We start from the raw sequence: 14,098 nt of genomic DNA, 5'->3' as shown, positions 1-14,098 counted from the left end.
TACACTTCAGGAGCTGAGGCAATTCCGAATGGTAACCTTGGGAATCTGTATTTTCAAAATAGACTATTGAACATGCACAGTCTTGACCTTGCTTCATCGAATTTTAGCTGCCAAAATCCTGATGATGCATTTGGTTTGCTGGAAAACTTTGCATTTGCAAACTGTGACATGATTTCTTCATGTGTCAGAAGCTTAAAATGTTCTCTCTTTATTGCTCTGTTTAGATCTCTTGGATCCAGGGAAATTCTAAGCTTTCCATTCTTTTTGTCCACAACGACGAGTGAACTGACCCACTCCATTGGCTCATCTATCTTCTGAATCACGTTCAGGCTTTCCATCCTGTCCAACTCTGCCTTTAGTTGTTTTTGAAGAGCAAACAGATCTTTTCTGCATGAATGTATTATCAGTGGCACGTTTATCCACTCTGATTGTGTGTTCCCCTGGAAGACAGTCTTGACCTTGAAATAGGTCATTGTACTCTTTCATGTGTTCATCATAGGCTGTCTCTCCTTCGCTTTCCACAACGAGGACTCTTTTTACCAGGTTCAGTTTCTCACATGCTGTTAAACCTAGTATGGCCTGTACATCCTTTCGTATCACGATGAATGTTAGCATGTGCTCTTTGTTCGCATTCTCTTGCACTGGTATATCAGTACCTGAATATCCTGTCACCTTCACTTTTGTTCCATACATCTTTGGTCTCAGTGTAATTTTCTTAAAATCATTCTCTGATATTACATTAATTTGTGCTCCAGTATCCAATTTAACTTTTAATCTCAACATCCAGTCTCTGTTTTCTTTCTTGTTTTCAGTCACAATGTCTACATAGAATTCCTCTATCTCCCTTTCATCTACTGCATGAACCTTGCTTTGTTGCACTTGGTTCCTACTGCAATGGGCATAATGATTGCTTTTGTTGCACATATAACATGTATTACCATAGGCTGGACAATTGTTTGGTAGGTGTTGTGTACCACATCGATGACAAGGCTTTTAATTGTCCCTTTCTTTTTCGTTCACTGGCCACCCCTCTCTTTCCACTTTGGCACACTTTTTGTTAAAGTTTATGTCTGTTCTTGCTCACTGCATCCACGTTGCAGCTAGTTTCACTGAATAGCTCTTTTAGTTTCTGTAGCCCTACAGAGTGCTATGGCTTTTTCCTGGTCTAGGTTTTGCTTTCTTAGCAGTCTTTCTCTAAGACTATTATCTGGAATACCACACACAAGTCTGTCTTTTATTAGTGAGTGAGTCAGTTCACCAAATTCACACATTTTCCTTCTGTTTCTCAATTCAGTCACATACTGATCAATACTTTCTTCTGTTTTCTGTACACATGAAAAATCTGTGCCTTTCAAATGTCACGTTACGTTTAGGGATGCGGTATGCCTGAAACTGTTCCATTTTTTTTTTCAGTTTAATTTTGTCTCCTTCAGCAGCAAGTGTGAAGTTATTATACACCTCCAGGGCTTCATCACCCACGACATGTAAGAAAACTGATGCTTTCACTTTATCACTTTTCTCGTCAGGACTGACTGCCATTAAATACAATCCAAAATTCTGCTTAATCTGTTCCAATTTTCAGCCACATTATCTGTCAGCTGAAGATTCACTGGTGGATGTAATTCTTGCATTTTTCACTGTGTTAGCTTCTCTTCACTGATCAGTTGCTGACTTTCGATTTGACCTTCATCCCACTTCTGACAGCATGTTTCATCTTGTATTCGTATGAGTGAGTTCTTAGACAACAGATGGATGAGGGAAAAGGTTCTTTACTTTAAAATTGTAAACAGCACCATGAGGCAGGCCATGAGGCTGCAACTCTCCATTACAGATCTACATACTGTGTGTCAGCCTCCTGCTGGCAGCCAAGTCTAATCAAACATTAAGGCATGGCTAGTTGCATTGCAACCATGATCACTATCATTACACACACTGACCAGTGGTCTGAGCCCAATCTTAACTGGCATTCTACCTGCAATTTGTAACATTATCTATAACTTTGTAACTTTAAGTGGAACAAAGAGCACACCATGTACTGACATGTGGTGTGACTTCCGGATGAATTTCAGGCACACAACACTCTTACAATACACTAACTAATACACCTGCATTAAGAATAAACAATTTAAAAGACAAAAATGCTGTACTGTACTTATACTGAACAAACTTCACTTGCACAAATATTTAACTCTTAAAGAATTTTTTAAAATTTCCGTCACATTCTTTGAGGACATATAATTGTTGCTGCAACTGCAGGTTCCCCCCCCCCCCCCTCCACAGAGCCGCCTGAAAGACAAACAGTGGCATTATAGATAATTAAACCCCCTCCCCCAAATTTATAGATAAAGCCTCTGACTTGGTGGGGGTGGATTCTTAGCAGGGATAAGGAAACGCATTGAGAGAGTCACCGCAATGGCAGGCAGCATCAACCAGCTTTTCATCCTGAGCGACGCCATTGCTGTTTAACACAACTTTATTCCGAATCATGGGTCCTCTACCGGCACCACCTACGGCTCCTAGAACGCTTCCGTCAGCGTTGTCTCCGCTCCATCCTCAACATCCATTGGAGCGCTTTCATCCCTAACATCGAAGTACTCGAGATGGCAGAGGTCGACAGCATCGAGTCCACGCTGCTGAAGATCCAGCTGCGCTGGGTGGGTCACGTCTCCAGAATGGAGGACCATCGCCTTCCCAAGATCGTGTTATATGGCGAGCTCTCCACTGGCCACCGTGACAGAGGTGCACCAAAGAAGAGGTACAAGGACTGCCTAAAGAAATCTCTTGGTGCCTGCCACATTGACCACCGCCAGTGGGCTGATAACGCCTCAAACCGTGCATCTTGGTGCCTCACAGTTTGGCGGGCAGCAACCTCCTTTGAAGAAGACCGCAGAGCCCACCTCACTGACAAAAGGCAAAGGAGGAAAAACCCAACACCCAACCCCAACCAACCAATTTTCCCCTGCAACCGCTGCAACCGCTGCCTGTCCCGCATCGGACTTGTCAGCCACAAACGAGCCTGCAGCTGACGTGGACTTTTTACCCCCTCCATAAATCTTCGTCCGCGAAGCCAAGCCAAAGAAGAATTCAAACATCTGCTATGATCAATGGATGACCAAGGCACTCCTCTGGCTAAATATTTGTTCCAATCATCACCGTAGGTTTATGTGCTACTTCAGAGAACATTTACAATTTCAAGCTTATGTACATCTACCTATTATTTTATTCTTATTTATTTTAATTTTTACAATTTAATTTTCTAGATTTTTTTTGGTCAGTTACTTGAATTCTGGATAGTAGGGGCGTAGCGAATTTGATCCAATAAATAGTCACGGAGGCAAGTTGAAACATTTGTTCATGAAGTATTTCCATTATTTCCTATACAAGTCCAGATGTATTTAAATCCTTTAGTTAACACATAAACTTGTCATTATCTTCTTTAACATTCAATGAAATTACTAATTTTGTTGACTGGTTTTACTCTTTGTAAAAACTGTTAAAAACAGTCAACAAAATTATGAGCATTTCACTCACTCTACTATTATGCCACCATGTTGTATAATACTCTAAAACTCCCATTTCATGCCACAACTGGCTCCAACCGGCACTCTAATATATTAACGCCCTGTGCATGCTCCTGGAACTCGTGCATGTGCATGAGAACAAAGATGGCTGTGCCCAGCCAATTGACCTCAGAACGCCAACCTAACAAGGTTATTCCTTCAATACCGGTCCCTGATTATTATAAGATGCAATGTCTTAAATAATAATTACACAATTAATTACAAATAACAATCAAACATATAAAATTCAAACAGCTTATAGTTTTCTTTCTTCACAAGGCCAGAGGTTAGCCTTGAACAAGAGTGATCTCTACCACCACTCTGGATCAATACTTGTTTCATAGGCAAAACAAAAAGAATAAAGTCAGTTTGTACTTTTCAAAGTTCCTCTGTCTCCAGAATCTTTGAGTTAAAATGTTGACCAGTAAACCTCAAATCTTCCTCAGACAAAATAGGGGCAGTTTTCCTTTTGCGTTTAACATGAGGTACTTCTTCAGCATGTCATTTGGCTTTCTTCAGCATTCCATTTCTCATGGGAAGAATTTGAACTCTTAAAACTAAATTTTGAAGATTTAAATGATCCTCTCGATTTTAATAAATGAGTCTCTTTAACCCTCCCTGCAACAGATTAGCTCTTCTTTTTCTTTCTTTTCCACAGTTGGTCATAAATAAGGTAAGATTCAAACAACATCAACCCTGATATATGTCTTATACCTTTGTTGTGAGTGTCTTGAATGTTGTGTGTAACTGTGGTTAGTTGAGTGTTAAATTTGGGGGTTGGGGAGGGAGGGAGATGAAAAGAGCTTGAACTCTGCAGAAAATTGTATAAAATGGATAATTGTAAATTGTAGTCAATGCTGATACTGTTAATATTGACACTGATAATGTTGATAACTGAGTTTAATTTTGGAAAATCATAACTAAAATATTTTTTAAAATTCAAATGATTGTGGCACCTTAAGGGCAGAGCTACAAGCTAAATATCTGACTCAAGTTGAGGTCAGCAAAAAAACTGCTTTAATCAATTTTACAGGTAACTTTTATATCACTTGTGGTTTGATCATCCTGAAACTGGAAGTGACGTCACGATGCTCCCGATGCATTCCCCAGTCTCCTGACTTCGTGCCCGAGACAAAGAGGGTCCAGCACCATCTTACCGCGGACCCCCGGAACGTGTGGTTGACCAGAATCATGCATGAACCCCCGCCCCTCAGCTGCTGCTACAGTACTCCTCCCCCCTTCCCCCCCCCAGAGAATCATCACCCAGTGTAATAGTCTGAGTCTTGAGTTGTTTGGGGTGGGGGGTAACTACGGCAACATGGAGGTTGAAATGGCACTGGCTCGGCTGTGTACACATGGGCGGTTTTGAGTTGGTCCCTGGTATAAAGTTCATGTTTGCCTCCAATGTCCAAGAGCAGGGTGGATCCGTTGTTTATCAGCATTTTGTATGGACCGATGTAGGGATGCTGCAGCTGTGTTCCCTGAGTTGGGGGGCAGACAAACAGAAAGTCCGCTGAGTTGAGGTCCACCAGTACGTGCGTGGGTGCTGAGCCATGTCTTGTGGCTGGAATTGGGGCCAGCGCCCCTAGTCACTGGCACAAGCACTGAGCTTGTCCAATGCTGTTGAGTTGCTTCTGGCGGGCGACGGTGGAACGTCGGCTGGCACCAACAGGAGTGTGCCATAAACCAGCTCAGTTGATGAAGCTTGCAGGTCCTCTTTTGGAGTGGTCTGTATCCCTAGCATCAATGTGTCCAGCCACTGCAGTCTTGTGAGTCGTGCACATGGGACCTGTTTCAGGTGTCTGTGAAAATGCTTCACTAGTCCGTTGCACCGTGGGTGGTAGGCCGTACTGAAATGGAGTCAGGTGCCACAGAGCTGAGACAAGGTGGCCCACAGTGCTGAAGTAAACTGCACCTCTATCGATGGTAATATGCACTGATACCCCAACTGTGCCACCCAGGTAGATAGGAAGTCCTGGCACAAGTTTTGGTTGTTATATCGACCATTGATGCGGCTTGCGGCCAGTGAGTGAATTGATCAACCATGGTGAGGATGTATCTGTGGCCATGTGATACGGGCAGAGGTCCAATGATATCAATATGTATGTGTTAGAACCTTTGAGTGGGTGGGGGAAAGTACTGCACAAGGCTATTGATGTGTTTGTGGACCTTGGCAGTTTTGACAAGACAGGCAGGTCTTTGTCCGCTTGGAGACTTGTTTTTTTAATCCATGCCAGACAAACTTGGATGCTATAAATTTGATTGTCATCCATATTGATGGGTGCAACAGCCATGTACCTAGTCAAAAAGTCTTTTGCGCCACACTGTTGATATTACAGGCCAGGCTTTACCTGTGGAAAAGTTGCAGAGCAGTGTAGTTGTCTCTGTGCCCATTTAGATTTCTTGCAACTGGAGTCCTGTTATGGCAGTCCGGGAAGCTTGCACCTCCACATCCCTCTGCTGGGCCGTGACCAATGCTTTCAAGTCCAGGCCCCCAGTGATGGAGCTGATCTCTGGTCTGGAGAGGGCGTCTGCAATGACATTGTCTTTCCCTGACACAAGTTGAATGTCAGTGGTGAATTCAGAAAGGAAAAGACAGATGTCGCTGTTGCCTCGCTGTCCATGATACAAGACGACACTTTCCAGGTCCTAGTATTGCCAAATTTCAAAACGTGTCATCTTCAAGGAAACGTGGGGATGATATTCCGAATTACTGTCCAATTAATCTAATGAACCAAACTTTGTAGATGCAACACCATTCAGCTTTAATTCATTGATAAAACAAATAAACATTTTGCATAATTTCATATTAAGATTTTCATAACAATGAATAAACAAAGCATATACTGTATTTAAAAATATAATTATATTCAATTTTAAAGAGATTTTCAAGAAGAAGTAAGATGAATTCAAAGAAAATTACCTTGAACTCACATCTCCATAATTCATTGAAGAATGAGATGCAAGCTCTTAGTCTGCATGGATATTACGATATATTACATCGTAGTCACTATGGTAACACAACAAACAATACTTTCTAAAAGAGATGGGCACAGAATTAACTAAAAAGCAAAATCACAAGATTTTAACCTTTACACATGGGTCCAAGATTTTCAATGGGGCAAAAGAGAGGGGTCAGTGAATGCAATGAACTGCTGTCCCTCTAGGAAATGGTAGAAGTGTTTCGCAGCTCGATAAAGCACCAACAGTTCCTGATCAAAGGCGCTGTATTTGTTCTGGGGGCTGTAGATAGCGGCTGAAAAAAAGGCAAGTGGCTGCCAGTGGCCATTTTTTTAAATTTAATTTTTTATTTTTCACACAATGAACCATATTAACCACAATACACACAAACATTTCTGTCTTGAATATACGCAGTGTCATTTTCTTCCCTCCCTCCTTCCCACCCCCCCTCCAAACCCATTAAACATTCAACATATACAATACAATAAACAATGTCATCACACAATGAAAATAAACAAGAAAATGGTGTCATCTACTTTTACACACTGGATCAAGTCATTTTGTCTTCTTCTCATTCTATCATTTTAGGGGGTGGAGGTCTGCGGTAGGCCCTCTCTGTTGTGTTCCATGTACGGTTCCTAAATTTGTTCAAATAATATGACTTTATTTTTTAAATTGTTATTTTTTCGAATGGAATACATTTATTCATTTCTATGTACCATTGCTGTACTCTCAGGCTCTCTTCTGATTTCCAAGTTGACATTATACATTTTTTTGCTACAGCTAAGGTTATCATAATAAATCTTTTTTGCGCTTCATCCAGTTTGAGGCCTAATTCTTTACTTTTTGTATCACTTAGAAGAAAGATCTCTGGATTTTTTGGTATGTTGCTTTTTACGATTTTTTTTAATACCTGATTTAGATCTTCCCAAAACTTTTTCACTCTCTCACATGCCCAAATTGCATGTACTGTTGTTCCTGTTTCCTTCTTACAGCGAAAACATCTATCTGATAATGTTGGATCCCATTTATTTAACTTTTGGGGTGTGATCTATAGCCTTTGTAACCAATTATATTGTATCATGCATAACCTCGTGTTTATTATATTTCTCATAGTTCCAGAGCATAGCTTTTCCCATATTTTATTTTTTATCTTTACGTTTAGATCTTGTTCCCACTTTTGTTTGGGTTTATAGCTTATTTCATCATTTTCTTTCTCTTGCAGCTTGATGTACATGTTTGTTATAAATCTTTTAATTATCATTGTGTCTGTAATCACATATTCAAAACTGCTTCCTTCTGGTAATCTCAGTCTGCTTCCCAGTTTGTCCTTTAAGTAGGTTTTCAGTTGGTGGTATGCAAACATTGTACCATGAGTTATTCCATATTTGTACTTCATTTGTTCAAAAGATAATAAATTATTTCCAAAAAACAATTTTCTATTCTTTTAATCCCTTTTCTCTCCCATTCTCTAAAGGAAAGGTAATCTATTGTGAAAGGGGTTAGTTGATTTTGCCTCAATAATAATTTTGGTAGTTAGTAATTTGTTTTTTTCCTCTCTACGTGAATCTTCTTTCAAATGTTGAGCAGATGGTGCAGTACTGGTGAACTTCTATATTGAACCAGTTTTTCATCCCACTTATAAAGTACATGTTCTGGTACCTTCTCCCCTATTTTATCTACTCTAACTTGGTCCAATCTGGTTTTTCCCTTGTTTGATAAAAATCTGATAGATATTTTAATTGTGCTGCTCTATAGTAATTCTTAAAGTTTGGTAGCTGTAAGCCCCCTTGTTTGTACCATTTTGTTAATTTATCTAGCGCTATCCTCAGTTTCCCCCCTTTCCATAAGAATTTCCTTATTATTTTCTTTAGCTCATTGAAGAATTTCTCTGTTAAGGGAATTGGTAATGATTGAAATAGGTATTGTATTCTTGGGAAGATATTCATTTTAATGCAATTTACCCTTCCTATCAGTGTTAGTGGTAAATCTTTCCAATGTTCTAAGTCATCTTGTAATTTCTTCATTAATGGCTGATAATTTAATTTGTATAGATGGCCTAGATTATTATCTAGTCTAATACCTAGATATCGGATTGCTTGTGTTTGCCATTTAAATGGTGATTCATTTTTAAACTTTGTGAAATCTGTATTATTCATTGGCATTGCTTCACTTTTATTTGCATTGATCTTGTATCCCGATATTTCTCCATATTCCTTCAATTTCTTATGTAATTCTTTTATTGATAATTCTGGTTCTTTTAAGTATACTATGATGTCATCTGCAAATAGACTGATTTTCTATTCCTTCTCTTTTATTTTTATCCCTTTTATTTTATTTTCTGCCAATGGTTCTATTGCTAAAGTGAACAGTGAGGGAGATAGTGGGCATCCCTTCCTAGTTGACCTGCTTAATTTAAATTGGTTTGATATATATCCATTTACTGTTACCTTTGCCATTGGACCCTTATATAATGCTTTAATTCAATTAATATATTTCTCTGGTAGATTGAACCTCTGTAATACTTTGAATAAATAATTCCATTCTACCCTGTCAAAGGCTTTCTCTGCATCTAAAGCAACAGCCACTGTTGGCGTCTTATTTCCTTGTACTGCATGGATTAAGTTAATGAACTTAGAGACATTGTCCATTGTTCGTCTTTTCTTAATAAATCCAGTTTAATCTAATTTTACTATTTTTGGTACACAGTTACACAGTCAGCCAATCTGTTTGCTAATAGTTTTGCTATTATCTTATAATCTGAGTTAAGGAGAGATATTGGTCTATATGATGTTGGTATTAGTGCATCTTTCACCATCTTTGGTATTACTGTAATTATTGCTGTTTTACATGAATCTAGCATGTTTTGTGTTTCTTCTATCTGGTTCATTACTTCCAGGAGAGGAGGAATTAGTAACTCTTTAAATGTTTTATAGAATTCTATTGGGAGTCCGTCCTCCCCAGGCGTTTTATTGTTCGGAAGCTTTTTTAATGTATCTTGTTTTTCCTCTATTTCAAATGGTTTTATCAATTTGTTTTGCTCCTCTTCTTGTAATTTTGGTAGTTCAATTTTAGCTAGAAACTCATCTATTTTGTCTTCTTTCCCTTCGTTCTCAGTTCGGTATAATTGCTTGTAGAATTCCTTAAAGTTTTCATTGATCTCTGTTGGGTTATATGTAATTTCTTTGTCCTTTTTCCTTGATGCCAATACAGTTCTTTTAGCTTATTCTGTTTTAAGTTGCCAAGCCAGTATTTTGTGCATTTTTTTTCTAGCTCGTAATACTTCCGCTTTATTTTCATGATGTTTTTCTCAACCTTATACGTTTATAGTGTTTCGTATTTTTTTTGGCTGCCAGTGGCCATTGACACGCTGTTCTTGAACTGCTCCTATTGCTGTGTTGGAGGCGTCTGCTGTTAGTGCTAACAGGGCGTCCGTGCGTGGGTGCGCTAACATGGTTGCTTTAGCTAGCGCCGCCTCAGCTTCCTGGAATGCTGTCTCTGCCTCAGGCTTCCAAGTCAACAGCTTTTGTTTGCATGTCAAGAGGTGGAAAAGTGGGTGTAATATCTTGGCAGCCGCGGGAACAAAACGCTGTTTGAAGTTCACCATGCCCAAAACTCTTGCAAACCTTTGATCGTGGAGGGCCTTGGGAAGTTCCGGACGGCTGTCACATTAGTTGGCAGTGGGGTTGCTTCAGTAGGTTATTGGCCCTCAGTAAATCCACCCCTAGGATTGGTTGGAGTACGCCCGCGATAGTGAAATCCCACCTATAAGCAGACTCTCCCAGTAACAAACGGACTGGCCTGGTGCTGTAGCTGGGTACAGGCGTTTCGTTTTCCGCAAGTAGGTTGAATAGCTTGGCCCATGCTTTCCGTTCAAAGGCGTTTGGTGGCAGGATACTGCGTTTGTCTGCCATTGTGCACAATGTTCAGAAATGTTTTGCTTGTAGAAGGTTGAGAGGGGATTTGATTGAGGTATTTGAAATTATTAGGGTTATTGATAGAGTTGACGTGGAGAGGCTTTTTTCTTTAAGAAAAGGTGAGATACAAACAAGAGGACATGAGCTAAGAGTTAGGGGGCAAAAGTTTAGAGGAAACATGAGGGGGGACTTCTTTACTCAGAGTGGTGGAACAAGCTTCCAGATGAAATGGCACGATATTAGCATTTAAGGAGAAGTTGGATATGTATATGTATGGGAAAGGAATGGAGAGTTACGGGTTGAGTGTAGGTCAGTGGGGTTAGGTGGGAGAAAATGTTCGGCATGGTCTAGAAGGGCCAAGTTGACCTGTTTCTAGGCTGTAATTGTTATGTGGTTATTATAGTTTTATGTATTTTTTTATATACAGAGGGGATTGTTGCCTGGAATGAATTGCCGGGGGTGGTGGAGATTCAAAAAACTCTTAGATAGGCACATGGATATAAAAAAAAATATAATCTATGGGTATGAAGGAGGAAGGCTTAGATTGTTGTGGAGTAGGTTTACATAGGTCAGTACAACATTGTGGGCTGAAGGCCCGTATTGTTCTCTAATGGTCTTTGTTATGTCCGGAGCAGAGTACATAGGGCCACACCATCACAATCTCCTCCTATAAATACAATATTGAGGAAATGTAAAACTAAACTAATATATAAACTGCAGCATGTTTTTCTGCAATGGTCCAAACATTCCATGTAGAAATGTGATGCCAAAGACTATAGTAGAGGATGAGTTTAATATTCACCCAAAGTTGGATGACAACAGCTAGGTATGTTTGGTAAAAGGAAAGTTATGACTTGCAATTAAATAGATTTCTGTTTATGGATTCAACAGAACATATTGATAAAGTGTAGATCAATACAACATACTCTTAGTCATCAACTTTCCATGAGGTTAAAAACATGAAAGTCTGCAGACACCATGGTTGAAGTAAAAACAGAATGCTGGAGAAACTCAGCTGATCAAACAGTGTAATTTATGTAGCAAAGATAAAGAAGCATAACGAACGTTTTGAGCTTGAACCCTTCATCAAGATATGCCTTTCACAGGGAATAGGGATGTCGAATGGATGAGAATTACTCAACAAAATCAATACCATGCATAACGTATTAATTGTCTATGCACAAACCTTTAAATACAGTATATACTCATATAATCGTCAATACTGTGTGATAGTCAACAACCACCCCTTTTTTTAGGCCCAAAATTGGTTGATTTTGTATGACCCATTTATGTCAACCCCTTATTTTTGGCCACAACCACCCACCCCCCTCCAACAGTGGACCTTCACCCTGGCCGTCCACCCATCAGAGCTCTTGACACCATGGCTGCTTGCCCATCCAATCTCTCGACCGTGGATCCTTGCCCCTGCTGCCCGCTCATCCAAACTCCCAATACCCCAACCACCAGCCCATCCAAGCTCCCTATTGCGGATCCTTGCTCCAAAAAAGTGGTCCAAAAAATTAGATGATTGCACAAGTATATACGGTGATAACAAGGTTTAAGACTATAAATGTTTAAGACTGTAAAAAGAGCAGAATTATGTCCAGCTAATGACTTCCACCATCACACTAAATGCCAAATATTCAAAGATGTTTCTGACCTTGTATATGAATGAAAATAATGTAAAAATGTATTTTCACACTTATTTTACATAACATTCAAAATAAAATTCACTGTGGGAGCTTGTTTTCAGGCAAGCAAATTTATGCAAGTTGCATGAGAATTGCAAATCAATGAATACCAAATAAATGACTGTTTACTGAATCTGAATTTTCAGTTGGTGTTTGTTCAGGTTACATTGCCACCGAGGACATGATCTTATATTGGGCCTTTTACATAGGAGAACGGACAACGTTTAAAGGACTGTTTATAGAGGGAGAGAACTGTGGAGAGGTTAAGGGGGGGATTTAAGGGCTTTGGAAGCAGTGAGGGAACAGTGAAAAATCAGGAACGTTCAGAAGTCTGAATTGGATAAATGCAGATAGTATAGCGGGATGTCGGAGACAACAGAAATGGGGGGGCTAGATCACAGAAGGATTTGAAAATGTATGAGAATTATAAACGAACACAGGCAATGAAGTCTAGCAATCATTCATAGGGTGGGTGCAATATGTTGCAGGTTCTGCAAGCAGCAAATTTACAAATTGTAGAATGAGACAGGCAGGGCAGGTAATAGGTTCAGCAATGATGTCTAGAGGTAACAAAGTTGTGAATGAAGATTTCAGCAGGCAGATGCATTGTGACAGGGGAATGGTCAGTTGACATAACAGAGATGGAAGCAACTGCCCTTTGTGATAGCACAGATATCTGGTGCAAAGCTGACCTCAGGGCTGAATATAACGAGGTGTCCAACTGTGTCGATTTACTAGGGAGATGATTCCCTGATTCCTTTTCAAAGATGTACCAATTTAATGCAATATTTCTATTTTTATTCTAAGTTAAAAGCACCCCATATTTATGATTCTTTTCTGCAACAATATTGAATTTGCACCCTTAACTCTCGCGCATGTACCAACTGAACTCCAATACGTGAACCCACTGTGCATGTTCACAGGAATCAAGATGACCACACCCAGCCTACAGGCCCCAGGATGCTGACTAACAAGGTAAGTATGCATGTTTACATGCCCTTGTATCCCTGTTAAAGTTTGTCAAATACAACATGAACCATGTTTATTTTTCTTCATATTTTTCAACACAAACACTATTTTGGCAAACATCCATTCCGAGATATGACTGATCCTTTGGTCCGAATTATGGTCATGAGTCGGGGTGTACCTGTACAGTTCAAGTTCATTATCATCTCTCTGTACATATACAACCTGAGAAAACTGCATTTCTCTGGATTATGGTGCATGCAGATACACACACTATACACAGCACATAATAATCACATATATAAATACAGGTGTCATTTGAAATAAATATAGATATTTTGAATATGTTTGCAGTGGCATCTTGTGTGTGTTCAGCCAAGGACGAGAATCTACCCTCTCACATCAGTATGCGGCTGGGTTTGCTATTTAGAATATTGTACTCATCTGAGTTTGGTCATTTAATTTACATTGTTTGGTCTTGCTAGTTAAGTGTGAACAGTGAGTTTGTCTGTAAATCTTGGCTTTGGCAGCAATCTGGCTGACTGACTAATCACTCAAACAGCCTGCCTCCAAACTTCAGCAAAAGATGGAAGGACTGATGCTGAGATGAGAGTGAGAGGTCAAGGTGGCATTTAGTCAAGTAGAAAGGCAAAGTCAATGCCATCAGGGAGATCACACCCCAGTGGTTAGAGTTGTATCTCCAACAGAGGACAACTGATGTGGTTATAGAGGTCAATCGTCCCAGACCAACAACGCTTCTGGAGGATTTCCCCAGGGCAGGGCTTGAAGCTCAACCAGCTTCAACTGATCCATCATAAGGTTGGATGCCGAATTGTTTGCAGATGCTTGCAACAGAATTAATGTTCAGGTTGTCAACTCTTTGTCAGAACTGGAAAAGAGAGGAAATCCCTTTCATGCTGAGTGTTTCTAATATTTTCTGTTTTTATTTCAGAGTTCTCACATTTGCAGTTTATTTTCTCATTCCCAGCTCTGATCAACCTGA

The 14,098-nt window shown here is 39.8% G+C and overlaps 1 protein-coding gene across 2 annotated transcripts in view; it reads left to right on the top strand.

The window, feature by feature from the left end:
* Positions 1-14,098, top strand: part of pomgnt2 (protein O-linked mannose N-acetylglucosaminyltransferase 2 (beta 1,4-)) — a 130,948-nt gene that overhangs the window by 66,551 nt on the left and 50,299 nt on the right. The window contains exon 1 of one of the 2 annotated variants that reach the window (XR_011352157.1): positions 12,853-13,104. The exons of the other annotated variant lie outside the window; for it this stretch is intronic. The gene's annotated coding sequence lies outside the window, so the exon portion shown is untranslated. Of the gene's footprint in view, positions 1-12,852; positions 13,105-14,098 lie in introns of those variants that run through there. 2 annotated transcript variants of the gene reach the window in all.

The sequence above is a fragment of the Narcine bancroftii genome, chromosome 2, assembly GCF_036971445.1.
Source record: "Narcine bancroftii isolate sNarBan1 chromosome 2, sNarBan1.hap1, whole genome shotgun sequence".
Taxonomy (NCBI): Eukaryota; Metazoa; Chordata; class Chondrichthyes; order Torpediniformes; family Narcinidae; genus Narcine; species Narcine bancroftii.
Note: the sequence above shows the minus strand (reverse complement) of the source record. Positions and strands in the feature narration are given on the sequence as shown.